The following is a 20,693-nucleotide window of genomic DNA, read 5'->3' on the forward strand; positions in this document are numbered from 1 at the left end:
TTAGCCCTACTGTTATGTATTACTGATGCAAAAGCTACACTACGCACATAACCCTGTCACATAATAATAATAGTAATAATTTGGTGGGGACTTATATTTTGTCCTATTTCACACATGTACAAGTTGAAGAGTTGGACATAGCACCATGATTTAGGTGACATGATACTGTATCATGATATCATGACACCATCATTAACCACAATTTGATCTAAAACATTCCTCAATGCGATCTCTATACATGAACAGAATTTGCTCTGGTGGCTGCAGAGTTTATCATCAAGCCTTTCACAACTTTGGTTTTAGAAGTGGGGGGGGGGGGGACATTAAAAAAAATGTATTCAGTCGGATAAACACTCGAAGAAGCCTACCCGATCGCTCGGAGCGGTCCGCATGGTCCGGAAGCACGCTGTTGCCTCGTTTTGCATCACATTCGAATGATAAAACTGTGAGGGGGGACAAAATGCAATTCAGAATGTGGGGAGGTCATGTCCCCCCCGTCCCCCGTGAAAGTTGTGCCCCTGGCCTTTCTGCAGCCACAGCCTCGCAACAGGTGTGTTGAAACGTCTCATTTCTGGGAGCGGCGCTGTTCAACCGCTATGCTGCTGAAGTGGCGACCAATCCTGTTTTAGTTTGCACTGATTGCTTTGCTGGCCATGGTGCTGAATGTTTGCGCGGCTAGTTGTATCTCGTGCCAACTTTGGCTTTCACAATTGAAGTGAAAACCCAGTTTTTACATTTTTACTTCCCATTTTAAGAAACGTTTTTATCCATAATTCCATGTGTCCATCTGTAGCATCTATCTTCAGCAGTATCTTATTATGGAGACCATTTTAGGCATAGGCAATCAGACAGAATCAGAAACATGTTTATTGTCCTAGAATAGGAAAATCTTAGCATAGCTCACAAATAACATGCACAACGCATATAGAAAACACAGCAGGAAACAAGCTATAGTCAGACATAAGTAGTAGCAGGAAGCTACCCATAGCAGGAAGCTGCATGGAATTGCTAATGAAGCAAACTTGACTACCACAAGAGAAACTGAAGGATAATTTGGGGGTAATGGTGGTATAGGCCTAGCTATAATCATCACAGAAAAACACTAAGTGATAAATGGAGAATACGTGTTATAGTGTCTGGGGGCTCAGTGTCATGAATAGCCCAATAGAGGCATTAGTGACTGGGGGTGTACATGGGTGCAGTGATAGCGATGTGTGAAAACATTGGGATAAACAGTGGCATTGTCATTGAGGGTAAATACTGTATTATTGTTAATAGGGTTGAGCTATTGAAATTACAGGAGCACCAATATGTTACTCTGCCGTTTAGTTCTTATTAAGGCCCTTCCCTTGCATTAGATCACGCATTAGCGCACAGTGATCTACAGACCTCCAATAACGTCACAGCAGCAATAATCACTGTGTGTTTTAGAGTCAATTTATGCTTGATCTGAAAATGTGGTTGGAGGTGCTGCATGGATGGTGTGACGCAATTACTGAGCCTCCAGAGGCATGCGGAGGCCAAATTGAGCTCCTTACTGCTTCGTCGTGTGCCGCCCAAATTTTGTAACACTACGGAGGGCTCCGTATAGCTTCGCATTGACATGATTGGTTGATGGTAGGTCAGGGCGGGAGGTCCTGTACTCACTTCCAAAATGCACATGTCCCCCCCCCATCCCCAGTGGCTGGGACCAACGCTGCTATGGCCCCATGGTTCTTCTGATAGACAGAATCCAGCTGGACTAGAGAGACGGAGAAACCGAACGGAGACAGAGAAAGGCATCCTTAGGTAATCACTTACCTGTGTGCAATATGGAATTGCACTGGTTATATCAATTTGGTAGCAGGATAAGAGTTTAATAGACTATAACACTGATCATGCAATCTAAAACATCTACCTTGTAATCACAAATTGTTATCCGACTGTGGAATTCCATCATCAAGAATCAAAAATCACAAAACTCACTAATCGTGACTATTGTTTTCTCATGTAGGCCTAGTTGAAATTAACTATTTGTAGAGCTGCCAGACAAAAATGCTTGAATGTGCCAAAAAACAAACTCGTTTGCCTAAAAGTAAGAAAATAGGTCGTTTGACAACGGGGCGTGACCGTTGTGGTGGTAGGATGCCCGCTGTTAGGTGGGGTCAAACGGTCACCCCCTGGTTGAATCCATTCTCTTTTGAAACAATTCATTGACAATCCGAAAGTGGTCATATCTTCGAAGACACATTTTTTTGTGTTTATTTATACATTTTAGAATAACTGGGCTAAACCAGTCACAAAGTCCTAATAATGCAATTTATGTAATGTAAGCTTGTGTTCTAAAATAGGGATTCTCGTCATCATCTCCAAAACGCACTCATGTTGCGCTGTCAAACTGCCCATGGTTGTCACGATGGATGTTTTTGGCGATCCTGATTGGACGACACAACTAAATCTGCTAATTAAATCTCTGAGCCTGGATGCTGATTTGTGCGGGAGATTGCTCCTCACAGAAAGAATCCTGGTGAGATGCGGGGACAGGATGGCAACTCTACCGGTGGACTGCAGCTGAATACTAAAAGGACACATTTGGTGAGCGTCCCGTCTTTATCATATATCTATATCTTCCCTCCTTTGTTATGTCTGTTTGTGTATTATATGTAGGCTACTACAATTAGGGTGCTGCTATTTAAAACCCTCGGTCACTCACGGGTCACAGACCACCGTTCTTCGGTAATAAACCGGTCCATCTGGAGTTGCAGGCACTTAATTGTTACAATCAAGATAAGGCATCACTCTAAAGTGGTTTGAAACAAACGGTGCACTGTTCGCCCAGTTGAAACTGTTGTACTTATTGGCTCCTCTAATCACCTCAGAGCATGTGGTTGGGACTACCTTGCTATTCTTGCTTGCGTAATTGGTAAATCTGTAGTATGCTTTGGATTCATGGTTTGTTGATAAATGTGTGATCGAGGTTGCCATGATGATCAAGCCCACAGGGCACAGACGTCAATTCAACGTCTATTCCACGTTCGTTCAACGTGTAAAAGACGCTGTGTTTAAACAAAAATTGTATGGTGAGTTTAACATTGCTGAGGTTCCTCCCAGTCTTGCATGGCATGTGTCACCATTCATACCATGTTGCACAGCAAGGCCCCTAACTTTAACTGTAGCATAATCCTTACTTCAAATAAGACTCAATTATTTTATAAACTGGGTTGTTCAAGCCCTGAATGCGGATTGGCTGACAGCTGTGATATCAGACTTTATACCATGGGTATGACAAAATATGTATTTTTACTGCTCTAATTACGTTGGTAACCAGTAATAGCAATAAGGCACCTCTGGGGTTTGTAATATATGACCAATATACCGCCTCTAAAGGCTGTACGTGTTGCATGATGCTAAGACTAGCTTTTAGCTGTGGGATATTGGCCATATACCCCCCCATGCCATATTGCTGAAATATACTTCCCTTATATAAGCCAAATCATAATTTATTATAGCAAATCATCAAATTATTCAACAGTTGCATTAGTAAGCTTGCCTTGAGTGAAATATAAAACCTGTGTCTCTGTGGTAACACAGGCTTTAGCTCAGTTGACTATATAGCACAATATTGAAATAGCCCAAACTGGGTTTTGATACCAGTTGATACTTGTTTACAAAAAGCATAGTTTGAGCCTATAGTCACTCAGGGGGACCCCCTTGTGATGGAGTGCTATGTGTAAATGTATGTATTTTACTGCAGTTATCGGTCTGGAAAGAAGTATTGATTGGCTGTTTCAGGGTCCAATAGAATGAATTGCCTCGCTAAGGAATTTTCCATGAATGACATGAAAGGCTCTGGGATGAAGTAAAGAGTAGTTTGTTCCATGATAACTTGTATGTGCTCTGATGGCATTACATAAAGACGAATGGGATTTGGTTAGTAATGTAATCTGGAGAGGTTTGACTCGACTGCCTCTGTCTCACACACCATCTGGTCTGAATTGTCTGGCTGTGTCTAATGGAACATGGAGGTTATTGTCAGTGGCTGTGTTTCCCAGCAGGTGGCGTGTGGTGTGGTGTGAGGAGATGCCCCTGGTCAAGAGGAGCATAGATCCCCGGCACCTCTGCCACGGGGCGCTGCCCAAGGGGATTGGCAGTGAGCTGGAGTGCGTCACCAACAACAGTCTGTCTGCCATCATACGTCAGCTCAGCAGTCTAAGTAAGACATACCTTCCACACAGTCACCCCCCACCCCGTTATGTGCATTAAGTAAACGCCTATCTTTTAACCAGATGTATGCATCTATGCTCCAGAATGGTGACCTAAACACCCTCATCCCTGTGTTACACTGGGAAACTGAACAACTTATGCAAATAAATTAAATTACTGCATTTAATGATTGGAATCGATATGGTAAATACATGTTGATATTGACAGATGTGTGTGTGTCCTTGTGGGGAGGGATGGAGAGAATTTGAGGATGAGACATCTGGCCCAAATATATCCATATTACTGTGTGTCTGTGTGGGGTGGGATTGTATGAAGTCACCGGAGATTAGAGCTTACTGTAGAGCTTAGTTTCACAGAAGCAAATAAAGGAGGCAGGGACAGAGAGAGAACCGAGACAGATTTCACAATCACTTGCTCGTCTCACCGTTGTTTGACAAATCTCAATCAATTGGTTGGTTGTCTGGAAATCTCCATCACTAAATTGCCCCTGTCTGTTCAACTTTACCTCAACTTACATTTGAAGTCAGAAGTTTACATACACCTTAGCCAAATACATTTAAACTCAGTTTTTCACAATTCCTGACATTTAATCCTCGTACAAAATTCCCTGTCTTAGGTCAGTTAGGATCACCACTTTATTTTAAGAATGTGAAATGTCAGAATAATAGTAGAGAGAATCGTTTATTTCAGCTTTTATTTCTTTCATCACATTCCCAGTGGGTCAGAAGTTTACATACACTCAATTAGTATTTGGTAGCATTGCCTTTAAATTGTTTAACTTGGGTCAAACATATCAGGTGGCCTTCCACGAGCTTCCCACAATAAGTTGGGTGAATTTTGGCCCATTCCTCCTGACAGAGCTGCTGTAACTGAGTCAGGTTTGTAGGCCTCCTTGCTCGCACACACTTTTTCAGTTTTGCCCACCAATTATCTATGGGATTGAGGTCAGGGCTTTGTGATGGCCACTCCAATACCTTGACTTTGTTGTCCGTAAGACATTTTGCCACAACTTTGAAAGTATGCTTTGCTCATTTGGAAGACCCATTTGCGACCACGCTTTAACTTCCTGACTGATGTCTTGAGATGTTGCTTTGATATATCCACCTAATATTCCTCCTCATGATGCCATCTATTTTGCGAAGTGCACCAGTCCCTCCTGCAGCAAAGCATCCCCACAACATGATGCTGTCACCCCCGTGCTTCACGGTTGGGATGGTGTTCTTTGGCTTGCAAGCCTTCCCCTTTTTTCCTCCAAACATAACAATGGACATTATGGCCAAACAGTTCTATTTTTGTTTCATCAGACCAGAGGACATTTCTCCAAAAAGTACGATCTTTGTCCCCATGTGCAGTTGCAAACCATAGTCTGGCTTTTTTTAATGGCTGTTTTGGAGCAGTGGCTTCTTCCTTGCTGAGGGGCCTTTCAGGTTCTGTCGATATAGGACTCGTTTTGCTGTGGATATGGATACTTTTGTACCTGTTTCCTCCAACATCTTCACAAGGTCCTTTGCTGTTGTTCTGGGATTAATTTTCACTTTTCACACCAAAGTACGTTCACCTCTAGGAAACAGAAAGCGACTCCTTCCTGAGCGGTATAATGGCTGCGTGGTCCCATAGTGTTTATAATAGCGTACTGTTGTGTCTTTGGCTATGCCGGATTAAGTGATATGACATGCTATTCTATAAAATAATTTCTCCGTAATTAATATTACCTGATTGAGCTAATCTTGTCAATTTAATTAACTAGAGAGTCGTGGCACCACAAAATAATATTTATAGAGCTGTTATCTTCAGAATAAATTCTTAAAGACCTAGTAATATTTTACATCAATAGCAGTCAATATTAATCGTCATCTTAATTCAGTCTCATCTGAAAGTTGTAAATTCTTGGTTATCTGCACGAACCCTGGCTAACAAGTTGAATCAGCAATACAAAATTGGGTTTATTTATTTACTAAATACCTAACTAATCACACAGAAATACACATACACATAATTAAATCATAACTTGATTACAAATGACGTCATAAAGGAAAACGTCCCTAGCGGGCGGAACAGATATGACAGCTTGTTACACAAAAGAAAAGGGCTGGGTTTGAGTGAAAGAGCGGGAAGACTGAGGAACAAAGGGCGAAGCTGTGCTATCGTAAATACAGAATCTTATGCATTCTAAATTACCGCCCATTTGGAAAAGGAAAATGCAATAAATATTTACTTTGAGCTTCGCTTCGGTAGGTTGGTGGTAGGTGGAAGGCCGTGTTGCCCAACCGAGTCCTTTGAAGAATGTCTCTGCTGGTAAATTGAATACGTTGTAGTAACGTCGTTGTTGTGGGATACTCTGTCTGTTCCTGTTGTGGGATACTCTGTCTGTTCCTTCCTAACCTGCATTTGCAGCTGCTGTTGCTAACTCAACGGCTAGGAGTGAGCACTTCTGTAGTGAATAAGAGTTCAAAGTTCATACCATTCGCAACCAAAGCTCACGCTAATGTTGGCTTCGTTCTGTAGTTATTATCTGAACCATTCTGACATCGGACCGTCGTCCTCACATCCTCGGAACAGGAGGTTATATTGTCGTCAAGGCTTTATATAGGAAGGGAGATGAGGGCGTGTTTGATAAGTTTTATAGCCCATGTCCCTTCACAGGGGCGGGCCACTGATTGAGCAGAGCCCTACCTTATAAAAACCTAAATCTCACATTTTTGAAGCTAAAATCACATTTCATCCCATCACAAATAATTTCATATTCAAACATTTACATTGAACAACAATTCCATGTGAATCCGATAACTCTGATGTGTAGACTTTCCACTGTAGAGTTTGTCATATCATTGATGAGAATGTCTCAGATGACAACCGAACTGACATCATATTCATTAAGTACCACCGCATATGTTCAATTGGTCGGATTACCAGAATATAGTTCATTTCCCCCCACCTTCTGATGTTCCCAGAATCTCTATGTTAACCAAGGGTTTTTCAAATGTAACATCAGTAGGGTAGAGAGAGGAAAAAGGGGGGAAGAGGTATTTATGACTGTCATAAACCTACCCCCAGGCCAACGTCATGACAGTACTATTGTTTGTACAGATGAACATGGTACTTTCAGGCGTTTGGAAATTGCTCCCAAGAATGAACCAGACTTGTAGAGGTCTAAAACTTTTTTTTCTGAGGTCTTGGCTGATTTCCCTATGATGTCAAGCAAAGAGGCAGTGAGTTTGAAGGTAGGCATTGAAATACATCCGCAGGTACACCTCCAATTGACTCAAATGATGTCAATTAGCCTATCAGAAGCTTCTAAAGCGATGACATAATTTTATGGAATTTTCCGAGTTGTTTAAAGGCACAGTCAACTTAGTGTATGTAAACATCTGACCCACCGGAATTGTGATTAAGTGAAATAATCTGTCTGTAAATCATTTTTGGAAACATTACTTGTCATGCACAAAGTAGATGTCCTAACCAACTTGCCAAAACTATAGTTTGTTAACAAGAAATTTGTGGAGTGGTTGAAAAACGAGTAATGAGTCCAACCTAAGTGTATGTAAACTTCCGACTTCAACTGTATCTCTTTGCTCTTTTCTGTGTAGTATGAAGTGCACTTCTCCAATCATCTTGTCTGACCAGTTGGACACGGTGAAAGTCTGTAGTAATGACTCCTCTCTGTCCTCAGGTAAACATGCAGAGGACGTCTTTGGAGAGCTGTTTAGTGAGGCTAACACCTTTTACCTGCGTGCAAATGGTCTCCAAGACCGCATCGACCGCTTGGCTGTCAAGGTCACTCAGCTGGATTCCACTGTGGAAGAGGGTCAGTTGGGGTCAGGGGATAAGGGTAAAAAAAAAATGCATCTCTAATGTTGAATGAGAATAACCGACTCATTAGTTATCCTCCTTGTCTCTGGTTCTGCATGGCCCATAATCTCCGTATCTTCGAATTGCTTACCTTTCTATCAATCTCACATTCTTTGTTTTGATCTCCAGTCTCTCTGCAGGACATCAACATGAGGAAGGCATTTAAGAGTTCCACAGTCCAGGACCAGCAGGTGGTGTCCAATAGCAGCACGTCCAACCCTGTGGCAGAGATGTACAACACCAGTGACAAGCCTCCTCCTCTCAGCATCCTCTCTGCCTACAGGTTCACTGTGTGGATGCATCACAATCACCAGACAATCTTTAACCTCAAGGTTGTGACGAACAGCTAACTAGTCTCTCTTTTGACACAGAGATGACCACACTGATGGGATGAAGTTCTACACAGACCCGTCCTACTTCTTTGACCTGTGGAGAGAGAAGATGCTGCAGGACACGGAGGACAAGAGGAAGGAGAGAAGAAGACAACGGGTGAGAGCCTCTTAATATCGCACTTTAAAAAGCCTCCAGTATTTTGCTTCTGAACAGCTCATTTCTTCTGAGCGACTTGTGTATACAATATCCTGTAACTCCACACCTATTTGCAAAAGGACCCCTCTCTCTGCCTCTCTCTCTCTCTCTCTGTCTCTGCCTCTCTCTCTCTGTCTCTGTCTCTGTCTCTCTCTCTCAGGAGCAGAAGCGATGTGTTGATGGCACACTTCAGCGTGAGGTGAAGAAGGTTCGTAAAGCCCGAAACCGCCGTCACGAGTGGAACATGATGGCGTTCGACAAAGAGCTTCGCCCAGACCATCGCCACCCTCACTCTCTCCACCGGGGGGCGTCGTCTGAGGGCTCCCTCTCCCCGGAGAGTAGGTCAGTGGTTCCATCCCCTAATTAGGACTATATTCATCTCTCCTGAGCAAAGGATTCCTTCAGTTTGTTTTCCAAATGGCATATTAAAATGTTATCAGGGTAAAGAGTTAATTATGACTTTTTGTTGTCTAGATATGATCTGTCAGACTACCCAACTGCTCCAGGCCTTCCCCATGCTACATCCAACCACACCCTGGCTCACCCTTACCAGCCTGCAGACATCCATGAATCTGTAGAGCATGAGTACCACAGCATCGGAGTCGGCTACAGAGACGGGACTCTCAACAGCCCACACCACCCCAACCCTCTGCATCACTCCACTGAGAGAATGAATGGCACTATAACGCTTCCACCTGCAGACTACAGGTATTGTTACTGTAACAATAAGAAATCTGTAATATAGATTAGTGAATCTGATTTGTTTATACTAATTGTTACCTCAAATGAAGTTCTAAAACTGAAAATCTTCTTTCTCTCAGTATAATGGAGTACTATGCCAGTTCTGGACCACCACCTCCTCCTCCCCCAGCCCCTCTTATCCCATCTGCACAGACAGCCTTTGGCTCTCCCATGGTGTCCCCCACCCCCTTACTGGATCCTCAGGCTATTGTCCCCCAATGCTATCTCCCCCAGGACCCCGTATGATTCCACCTCCCCCAGGTCCTCCACCACTACCAGTCCCTCCCGCTCCCCCCCAAGTGGCAGGACTCGGTGATTGGAAGCGACAGGACACCCAGCCTGTCACTGGTACTCGAAGTGACCTTCTGTCAGCTATTCGCATAGGTAAGTTTAGCTGTACTTAGATGTTTACCATTCTTCTGGAGACAGCAGAGGTAAAAAAAATATATATACAAAGTATTTGCACAGAAGTTCATGTTTAGACTGTGTGAATGTGTCTGTGTGGGTTTGTGTTGCTCAGGTATCCAGCTGAAGAAGGGGCAGGAGCAGCAGGAGCAGCAGGCCAAGCGGGAGCCTGTGGGGAACGACGTGGCCACCATCCTGTCCCGACGCATCGCAGTGGACTACAGCGACTCAGAGGACGACTCCGAGCTGGAGGACAACGACTGGTCAGACTGACCCTCACACCGCCCCCACACGGTGACCAAATACCATGGACACATCTCTGCTCCAGCCCAACTGTCCCACAAAGGATATGATGTGGTACAGATTAGTTATGAGAGTCTCATATGCAGTATGAGGGACACTTTTTTTTACAGACCAATGACCATATTATGGTTCATAGTGATTAGTGGGCATAGGCTGAGGACCCAGTTTCGTTTTAGCCATTGTGTCCAGTAGGTGAATGGACTTAAAATGAAGGCAAATTAGTTTCCTGATGAACTGAGATTCAGCTGAAATCACTCAAAGGTATGTGGACCAAATAACCATGTGGTGAATTTCCCCCTTTTTCCTACTGTACCTACAGAGCTGTCTGAGCTCTTTTCCTACTGTCCCTACAGAGCTGTCTGAGCTCTTTTCCTACTGTACCTACAGAGCTGTCTGAGCTCTTTTCCTACTGTCCCTACAGAGCTGTCTGAGCTCTTTTCCTACTGTACCTACAGAGCTGTCTGAGCTCTTTTCCTACTGTACCTACAGAGCTGTCTGAGCTCTTTTCCTACTGTACCTACAGAGCTGCCTGAGCTCTTTTCCTACTGTCCCTACAGAGCTGCCTGAGCTCTTTTCCTACTGTACCTACAGAGCTGTCTGAGCTCTTTTCCTACTGTACCTACAGAGCTGCCTGAGCTCTTTTCCTACTGTCCCTACAGAGCTGCCTGGGCTCTTTTCCTACTGTCCCTACAGAGCTGTCTGAGCTCTTTTCCTACTGTACCTACAGAGCTGCCTGAGCTCTTTTCCTACTGTACCTACAGAGCTGCCTGAGCTCTTTTCCTACTGTCCCTACAGAGCTGCCTGGGCTCTTTTCCTACTGTACCTACAGAGCTGCCTGAGCTCTTTTCCTACTGTACCTACAGAGCTGCCTGAGCTCTTTTCCTACTGTACCTACAGAGCTGTCTGAGCTCTTTTCCTACTGTACCTACAGAGCTGTCTGAGCTCTTTTCCTACTGTACCTACAGAGCTGTCTGAGCTCTTTTCCTACTGTACCTACAGAGCTGTCTGAGCTCTTTTCCTACTGTCCCTACAGAGCTGCCTGAGCTCTTTTCCTACTGTCCCTACAGAGCTGCCTGAGCTCTTTTCCTACTGTCCCTACAGAGCTGCCTGAGCTCTTTTCCTACTGTACCTACAGAGCTGCCTGAGCTCTTTTCCTACTGTACCTACAGAGCTGCCTGAGCTCTTTTCCTACTGTACCTACAGAGCTGCCTGAGCTCTTTTCCTACTGTACCTACAGAGCTGTCTGAGCTCTTTTACTCAGACAACAACATGATCATTTAGTCTAAATAAATCACCAACACTGTACTCTCAATGTCACGAATCATCATTTGTTTTATTTTAATCTGAATTTGTCATCTTCTTTTGCTTTCTCCCATGTCTATGCCACGACCTATGTAAAGGTAAATGTGTACACTCCTGATGCATAGGACAATTACAGTGTAGGTTCTAATTGTCTTATGCCCTTAAATGTTAACGTCAATAAAATTCCAACATACTTAGCTGATCTTCATGTGACTTCTCATCACCTCTGAACTGTCTCTTAGTCGACCATTAGAAAGATGAGGTTCTCTCTGTAGCATATGAGACCGTCTCTGAACAGACATTCCAGCTCGACCGTGTTTAAAATGGGATGCAGTATAACCAATGACACAAATTAGGAACTGCTTGTCAATGGAAACATCTTCCTCGTCAAATGTGTTCTAGAGATGCATTTGAGATGATATGCAAGTCAGCAAGCTGACCCGAGTGGCACTGTGCTCACGTTTAATGCACCTTATACTGAACAAAAATATAAACAACCAATGTTGCAGTTTATATATGGCAATTTAAATGAATTCATTAGGCCCTAATCTATGGATTTCACGTGGGAATACAGATATGCATCGGTTGGTCACAGATACCTTGATCAGGCTGCTGATTGTGGCCTGTTGTCCCACTCTTCTTCAATGGCTGTGCGATGTTATGCTGGATATTTGCAGGAACTGGAACATGCTGTCATATGTGGATCCAGAGCATCCCACACATGCTCAATGGGTAACATGTCTGATGAAAATGGAAGTACTGGGACATTTTCAGCTTCCAGGATTTGTGTACAGATCCTTGTGACATGGGGCTATGCATTATCATGCTGAAACATGAGGTGATGGCGGCAGATGAATGGCACAACAATGGGCCTCAGGATCTCATATGGAGACAGAAACAAACTTTTTACCTTATCATAAGTAGACATAATTGCAAATAATTAAATCCTTCCAATAGAAATAAACAATTTAGTTACAAATTTAACTTTAGTTAAATGAGTTGACTCTTCACATGGGATGATTTCACTAAACAACAAAAGGGAATATTGAATGATCGCATCTCCCAAAAACGTTTTCAACATGCATCTGTAAAATGATAGTTTCTAGACTAAAGGTTTGGTTGTCTTCCTCTCAGGCTTCGGTGTCTTCTCCCTGGACCTCTTCAATGTCCACCTCTTGTACATCAGACTTTGAGGCCTCATCTTCACTGTCACTTTCCAACCTTGTTGAGGATGGCTTGTTGTCAGGCTCAAAAAGCCTCAAATTGGTGGCCATCAGGGCAAATGTATCAACCCTTGTATTGGTCAGCATGTTGCATGCTTTGGTGTGTGTTCCCAAGCAAGGACCAGTTGATCTCTGAGGCGGCTGGTGTTGGTGGGATTTGGAGGTTGATGGAGGCAACAGGGGAAAGAGCCTCAGATCCACAAGTCCCTTCCACCAGGTGGCTGATGAGATATGTTGGCACGACTGCCATATTGCATCTCCATCCCAAAGCCCTTGCTTGGAAGTGCACTTCGCCAGACTGCCAAGAACCTTGCCCTCATCCAAGCCAAGGTAGCGAGACACGGTAGTGATGACACCACAGGCCTTGTTGATCGCTGCACCAGACAGGATGCACTTGCCAGCATACTTGTGGTTCTGCTTCAGGCAGAAGTCTTCACGCTTTTGATGCATTTCAGAATTGCAGTTTCCTCTGCTTGAAGCAACAGTGAAGTGGGGCATTCTGAACATCAGACAGGATGGCATTGTCACCCTCAATCCATGCAATGGCTAATGCTATAGGTTTCAGGCTGCTTACCACTCTCTCCCAAAATACATAATCCAGGAGGATCCTCTTGATGGGGCTGTCCAAATTGGCAGACTGATATGGCCATTTCTTGGAGAGACTCCTTCCCCTCCAGGAGACTGTCAAACATGATGACAACACCACCCCAATGGGTGTTGCTGGGCAGCTTCAATGTGGTGCTATTATTCTTCTCACGTTGCTTGGTGAGGTAGATTGCTGCTATAACTTGATGACCCTTCACATACCTAACCATTTACTTGGCTCTCTTGTAGAATGTATCCATTGTTTTCAGTGCCATGATGTCCTTGAGGAGCAGATTCAATGCATGAGCAGCACAGCCAATAGGTGTGACGTGAGGGTAGGACTCCTCCACTTTAGACCAAGCAGCCTTCATGTTTGCAGCATTGTCTGTTACCAGTGCAAATACCTTCTGTGATCCAAGGTCATTGATGACTGCCTTCAGCTCATCTGCAATGTAGAGACCGGTGTGTTTGTTGTCCCTTGTGTCTGTGCTAATTGTAGAATACTGGTTGAGGGGTGGAGATGTAGTAAATTATTCCTTGCCCACGAATATTCGACCACTCATCAGAGATGATTGCAATAGTCTGCCTTCTCTATGATTTGCTTGACTTTCACTTGAACTCTGCATCCAGAAAATGAGTAGATAAAGCATGTCTGGTTGGAGGGGTGTTTGCTGGGCGAAGAACATTCAGAAATCTCTTCCAATACACATTCCTGTGAGCATCAGAGGTGAACCAGTTGTATACACAGCTTGAGCAAGACATTCATCAGCATTTCTCTGACTACGTTCGTTCCTCCATTGAGTCAAAAACACTTCTGATTCCAGGAGGACCATGAGCTGTTGCTATCGATAAGTTGTTTGATTCATAATTTTCACCCCAAATAGAAGTAGAGGGACTTTTGTCAGAGGTTGCTTGTTGTGAGTGCTGAGGGAACTTTATGCACTTGGCCAGATGATTCTGTATCTTTGTTGCATTCTTCACATATGGTTTGGCAGAGTATTTGCAAATGTACACAGCTTTCCTTCTACATTAGCTGCAGTGAAATGTCTCCACACATCAGATACATTTTCATGTAAAGATTAGGGGGAAAAAATCAAATTAAATTCCACGTACAGCTAAATAGTTAAGCAGTTAGATTAAACAACTCCTTTGTAAGATAAACGTTTTAAAATGAAACACTCCTCAGTTAGCAGGCTCAAGCAAGCTAAAACCCACATGGTAGCAAAAACTAACTAGCAGAAATTAAGTTATAAATGACTTAAACACACTTTGCTGTAGGCTACTATTTACTAGTTTAAAAAATAATGTATGTCATATAAAATATATTCACCCCACCCAGTATTGTAATCAAAACTTACCAGAAAGCAAGTAGTCCTTGGCTCAGACAGTAGTGTGGGCTCAATAGCATCTCATAATACCCTGACGACACCACTTGCGTTGCGTGCCCAAGCGTTGAAAAATAAATTTCGAAATCTGTTATTCAATTATTGCACCCACACTGCTCGCATGCGTCAACGAGCGTCTGCTTTGCCAAAGGCTAAAATAGAAGACCTTTCTATTTCTGACGCAGATCGCGCTGCAAGTCCTGCCTCTCCCATCTCGTCATTGGTTTATAGAAGCGGGGACCCACGTGCCGTCTCCTCATTGTTTATACCCACTTGGGTGTTTGAAAGACGAACTGTGTTGGCAGTCGTCGTGGTAATACTATGAAAGTTTAGATGCTGTTACATCCCCTCTTCCTAGAGGCGTTCGTAACATAATAGGGGTTCATCCGGGATTCCATTAAACCCACCGGACCCTGCTGCACTGAACTCTCTGTGATTAGTGATTGAGGGGTGATGGTAGGTTGTGAGTTTGGATTACTTGTTTAGTTTGTGTGTATTCAGGAGGTTGCTGTGTACAAGATGGCTGCCTCAGCCATCTCCAAGTTTTTTGAAGTGCCCTCTGTTGATAGTTTGGTGAGGTTGCGGAAAGTAGACCTTTTCGCTATAGCTGACCATTATGGACTCTTCGTCCCTGAGAAAGCCCTAAAGGCTGAGCTTTTGGTATGTCAGGGAGGGTTTAGTGAAGAAATGAAATTTCTCGTTGAAAGATGATGAGAGGGAGGCTTCAGGAGAGGAGACGGGTAGACCTTCCGATGCCAAGTCAGAGGACAGGGCGGAGGAAGGGGTTGCTTGTACCCCCTTTACATTGCCCCGATTTGACCCTTTATCTTCTGCTTCGGGTCGTTCAGACGGGACCGCTAGGCTGAAGGTGAGGCTGGCCCGGTTAGAAATGGAGCAAAAGGATAAAGAGAGACAGATAAAGTTCAATTTATAAATGAGGAGAATGGAAATCGACAAGGAGGTGAGGATCCGACAACTGGAGCTAGACGCTGGCTCCAGTGCGACTCCACAAGCTGCTCATCGTCAAGCCCACTTCGATGTGAGTAAAAATATAGTTTTAGTCCCTCCATTTCGAGTCGGAAGTTGATTCCTATTTCTTTGCATTTGAGCGTGTGGCCGCTGCGCTGCATTGGCCACTAGAGGTATGGCCGCTCCTGTTGCAATGTAAATTGTCTGGGAAAGCCCACGAAGTAGTAGCTGCTCTCTCCCTGGAAGACAGTTTACACTATGATAAAGTTAAAACTACCGTGTTGCGGGCTTATGAGTTGGTGCCTGAAGCTTATAGGCAGCGCTTCAGGAACCACAAAAAACCCTCTCACCGTATGTTTGTTGAGTTTGCAAGGGACAAAGAGTCTCTGTTTAATCGCTGGTGTTCAGCCAGCAAAGCTAACACCTTTGCTGATATTCAGGAGTTGATGCTGTTGGAGGATTTTAAAAGCAACCTCCCTGTAAGAATTGTAGTTCATTTAAATGAACAGAAAGTGGCGACATTGGCCCAGGCAGCAATGTTGGCAGATGAGTACGCTTTGACACACAAGACTGTCTTTGGTGCACCTCGTTTTGAAGGCCGAACAATTACGTCATCAGTGCCTCGTTCGGGTCGCTTTTCCTCTGACAACCCTAAGACTTTTCATGAAATCCGTGAATGTTTTTACTGTCATCAAAAGGGTCACGTGATTGCAGACTGCCCGGTTTTGAAAAATAAACAGAAACAGTCACCGTCCCCTAAAATGACAAGTGTGGGTTTAGTCAAGTCTTTGGCTCGTCCTTTGGACTGAGTTATTGATTCAGCATTTGAGAAACCGGATCCTGTCTATGCTCCGTTTATCTCTGCCGGTTGTGTTTCCTTAACTGGAGAATAAGCTGATCAAAAGCCCATACAAATTTTGAGAGACAGCGGGGCGGCGCAGTCAGTAATTGTTACGGATCCTTTACCCTGGTCTCCTGAAACGCATTGTGGCTCTCATGTCATATTACAGGGGATAGAGACAAAAACCATACCTGTACCATTACACTGGGTCCACTTAGTGTCAGACTTGGTATCAGGACATTTCCGTGTTGGTGTAGTGTCTACATTGCCTGTAACGGTATTCCCGTGGTGAAGTAGAGGTGGACCAAAACGCAGCGTGGTTATATTGATTCATGTTTAATAAAAAAAGATAAACACGAACACTACAAAACAAAAAACGTGGAAAACCAAAAACAGCCCTATCTGGTGCAAAACACAGAGGCAGGAACAATCACCCACCAACACACAGTGAAACCCAGGCTACCTAAGTATGATTCTCAATCAGAGACAACTAATGACACCTGCCTCTGATTGAGAACCATACTAGGCTGAAACATAGAAATACCCCAAAACATAGAAAACTGCCCACCCAACTCACGCCCTGACCATACTAAATAAATACAAAACAAAGGAAATAAAGGTCAGAACGTGACATTGCCAGTAAAAGGAGTCACCTTGCTACTAGGGAACAATATCGCTGGTGGTAACATCCCTCCTGTGTTAGAGGTAGTAGACAACCCAGAAATCAAAACTACAGATGAGAAATTGGTTCAAGCACTTCCCCATGTTTTTCCCGCTTGTGTGTTAACGAGGGCATAATCTCGCAAGCTTGGAGATGTGGTGAATTTGGCTAGTTCCATTTTTGAGAATGTTGACGTAGAAGACAATGCACCGAGTATTCCTTCTACAATGCCGACAGTTTTTACTTCTGTAGAAACTAAGGCAGGGGAAAGCGAAATCGCGCCCCAATTACATGACATTCTTTTGTCTGTCACCCCCGAGAAGGTGATTGAATGTCAAAAAGGAGACACCAGTCTTCAAGTCTTTTTTGCTTCGGTAATTTCCATTGAGGAAGCTAAAACCAGAGAGACCGCCTACTTTATGGAAGCAGGAGTTTTGATGCGTAAATGGGCAGCTCATGACACCGTTGGTGACTGGAGTGAAGTGTGTCAAGTGGTTGTTCCTGCACCGTTCCGACAGCAGGTGCTGTCACTCGCCCATGACCAGGCGTGGTCCTTACACTTAGGGATCACGAAGACTTATAACCGAGTCCTTCAACATTTTTTTCTGGCAAGGTTTGAAGTCTGACGTGGTCCAATTTTGTAAAACATGTCACGCATGTCAACTCACTGGGAAAACGAATCAAACAGTTCCTTGTACGCCGCTCTGCCCGATTCCTGTGGTGGGGTAACCGTTTGAAAGAGTGATAATCGATTGTGTAGGTCCGTTGCCGAAAACCAGGTCAGGTAACCATTTCTTACTAACAATAATGTGCAGTGCTACTCGATACCCAGAGGCTATTCCTCTCCGTACTATAACGGCTAAGACTGTGGTGAAGGCACTAGTGATGTTCTTCTCTATGTTTAGACTCTCTAAAGTAATCCAAACTGATCAGGGAACCAACTTTATGTCAAAACTGTTCTCAAATGTGTTAAATACACTGTATTTCCCATCAGGTCTGCAGTCCGTATCATCCAGAGAGTCAAGGGGCCCTCAAACTCTGGCATCAGACACTGAAGGCGGTGCTACGCAAGTATTGCATGGATACCAGTACCGATTGGGATGAGGGGGTGCCCTTTGTCCTATTTGCTGTAAGGGAAACGATACAAGAGTTCTTAGGGTTCAGCCCTGCTGACATTGTGTTTGGACACACCCCAAGGGGTCCGCTAAAAGTTCTGAAGGAGCATATCCTAGCTCTTACACCCAATAGCGCCCCTAAAAATGTGTCAGATTATGTCAGTAAGATGCGGGAGAGGCTGCATGTGCGTTAGCCCCAAAGTCTCTCTCCTCGTCTCAAAAACACATGAAATTGCTGTTGGCCGTTCTTTTGTACTAGGGGATCAACTCTTAGTTTTGTTCCCAGTCCCTGGCTCGTCTCTGTCTGCACCTTTTTCTGGACCATATCTTGTGGAAAAGAAACTCTGTGACACCAATTATGTGATAAAGACCCCAGATTTTAGGCGTTCTTCCCGTGTGTCATGTTAACATGCTAAAAGCATATTATGTACGTGACTCTCCAGACAGCTCCTCAAGTAAGCTGGTCCAGCCCGTCTCCAGTGTGGCTGCGTAGGTGCTGAAGCCTGGCTGGGACCTAGAGGAGGATAAGGAGGACTGGTTGGAGTTACGCCATACGTTACAGCAGTGTGAACACTTACGTAATTCAGAGATGCTGAAAAAGTTACCCTCTCAAATGGAACATTTGGATAACGATCAAACTAAGGATCTTATCCTATTGATAAACAGTTTTCTCAATGTGTTTCAGGACGTTCCAAGTCACACGTCCATCTTGGAACATGACGTGGATATAGGGAACGCTGCTCCTATACGTCAGCATTCGTACCGGGTTACTACTAAGAAAAGGGAGGTAATGAAAAGTGAGGTAACTTATTTATTACAGAATGACATGGCAAAACCCAGTAACAGCTCCTGGAGTTCCCCGTGTATTCTTGTTCTTTGTTTTGATATTTTAACCTGCGTGTCGTGATCTCGTTTGTAGGGGGACAAAATAAATGTCTGCACGATGGTGCACGCACGCAGCCAGTTTGGGTTCTGTGTTAGCGTGCAAGGTCTTGAGAATCAGCTGTACATATGATGGAAGAATGCACTGTGCATGCGGAGGGTTGCAATTCCATTGAATTGGGGATAGTTGAACCAAAATATGCCACAAGACCTAGATTTGCTGTATCCCACAAAAGGTTCACTGTTAGCTTAACTTTTTTGATGAATTTAAGCAAAATTCCCAAAATTCCCAGGCTTAACTTCCCATGGGAAATTTCCCAGAAAGTTTCCGACCCTTTGCAACCCTAGGCATCAGTCATACAAATGGAATATTGGTAGGGTGAGCCAGTACAAGTAGATAGGTGTAGGGCCAGGGCCCCAGACACACTAAGCACTCAAGCAGGCATAGCAAAGTTTGAGAGGGTGCCTACCCAGGGTCATAGACACTGGCTGTATTAACAAGTCTCCCTACAGGTATAAAGTGTAACCTCCTGCCATCTCTCCACTCCTAATACCTCTTCTGCTGCGGGAGGGGTAATCCCTCTAAGCACAGACAGACCTATACAAGTATTAGGTAACTCTGAGTGCATGTTGCACACTCAGGATAGCGTGAGACTCTTGGATAAAATGCTGATACAGACCTGTGTTCACTTTTTGATGGCATGCGCCTTCCACTGCACTCCTTTGCTTCAAAGATGAGGATGAGATATTAACTATATTCAGGTCTTGTTGCTGGTTCTGCTGTGGAGGTGGGTCACTGGTTGTACCGTTGGTAAGCTCTGTGGAGGTTGCCAAACCCATAGGTGAAAGTGCTCATAGCCATACCATTCTGTATACTTCTGGCCCTTCTTTGGACACTGTGTTAACAACCCTCCAGGCAAGCTTCAATGCCATACAACTCTCCTTCCGTGGCCTCCAATTGCTCTTAAATACAAGTAAAACTAAATGCATGCTCTTCAACCGATCGCTACCTGCACCTACCCGCCTGTCCAACATCACTACTCTGGACGGCTCTGTCTTAGAATACGTGGACAACTACAAATACTTAGGTGTCTGGTTAGACTGTAAACTCTCCTTCCAGACCCATATCAAACATCTCCAATCCAAAGTTAAATCTAGAATTGGCTTCCTATTTTGCAACAAAGCATCCTTCACTCATGCTGCCAAACATACCCTTGTAAAACTGACCATCATACCAATCCTCGACTTTGGCGATGTCATTTACAAAATAGCCTCCAATACCCTACTCAACAAATTGGATGCAGTCTATCACAGTGCAATCCGTTTTGTCACCAAAGCCCCATATACTACCCACCATTGCGACCTGTACGCTCTCGTTGGCTGGCCCTCGCTTCATACTCGTCGCCAAACCCACTGGCTCCATGTCATCTACAAGACCCTGCTAGGTAAAGTCCCCCCTTATCTCAGCTCGCTGGTCACCATAGCATCTCCCACCTGTAGCACACGCTCCAGCAGGTATATCTCTCTAGTCACCCCCAAAACGAATTCTTTCTTTGGCGCCTCTCCTTCCAGTTCTCTGCTGCCAATGACTGGAACGAACTACAAAAATCTCTGAAACTGGAAACACTTATCTCCCTCACTAGCTTTAAGCACCAACTGTCAGAGCAGCTCACAGATTACTGCACCTGTACATAGCCCACC

At 44.2% G+C, this 20,693-nt stretch overlaps 1 pseudogene; it reads left to right on the forward strand.

Moving 5' to 3' along the window:
- Positions 1-2,483: 2,483 nt before the first annotated feature.
- Positions 2,484-11,802, forward strand: LOC115147056 (actin-binding protein WASF3-like; annotated as a pseudogene).
- Positions 11,803-20,693: the final 8,891 nt, after the last annotated feature.

Source organism: Oncorhynchus nerka, linkage group LG19 (genome assembly GCF_034236695.1).
Source record: "Oncorhynchus nerka isolate Pitt River linkage group LG19, Oner_Uvic_2.0, whole genome shotgun sequence".
NCBI lineage: Eukaryota > Metazoa > Chordata > Actinopteri > Salmoniformes > Salmonidae > Oncorhynchus > Oncorhynchus nerka.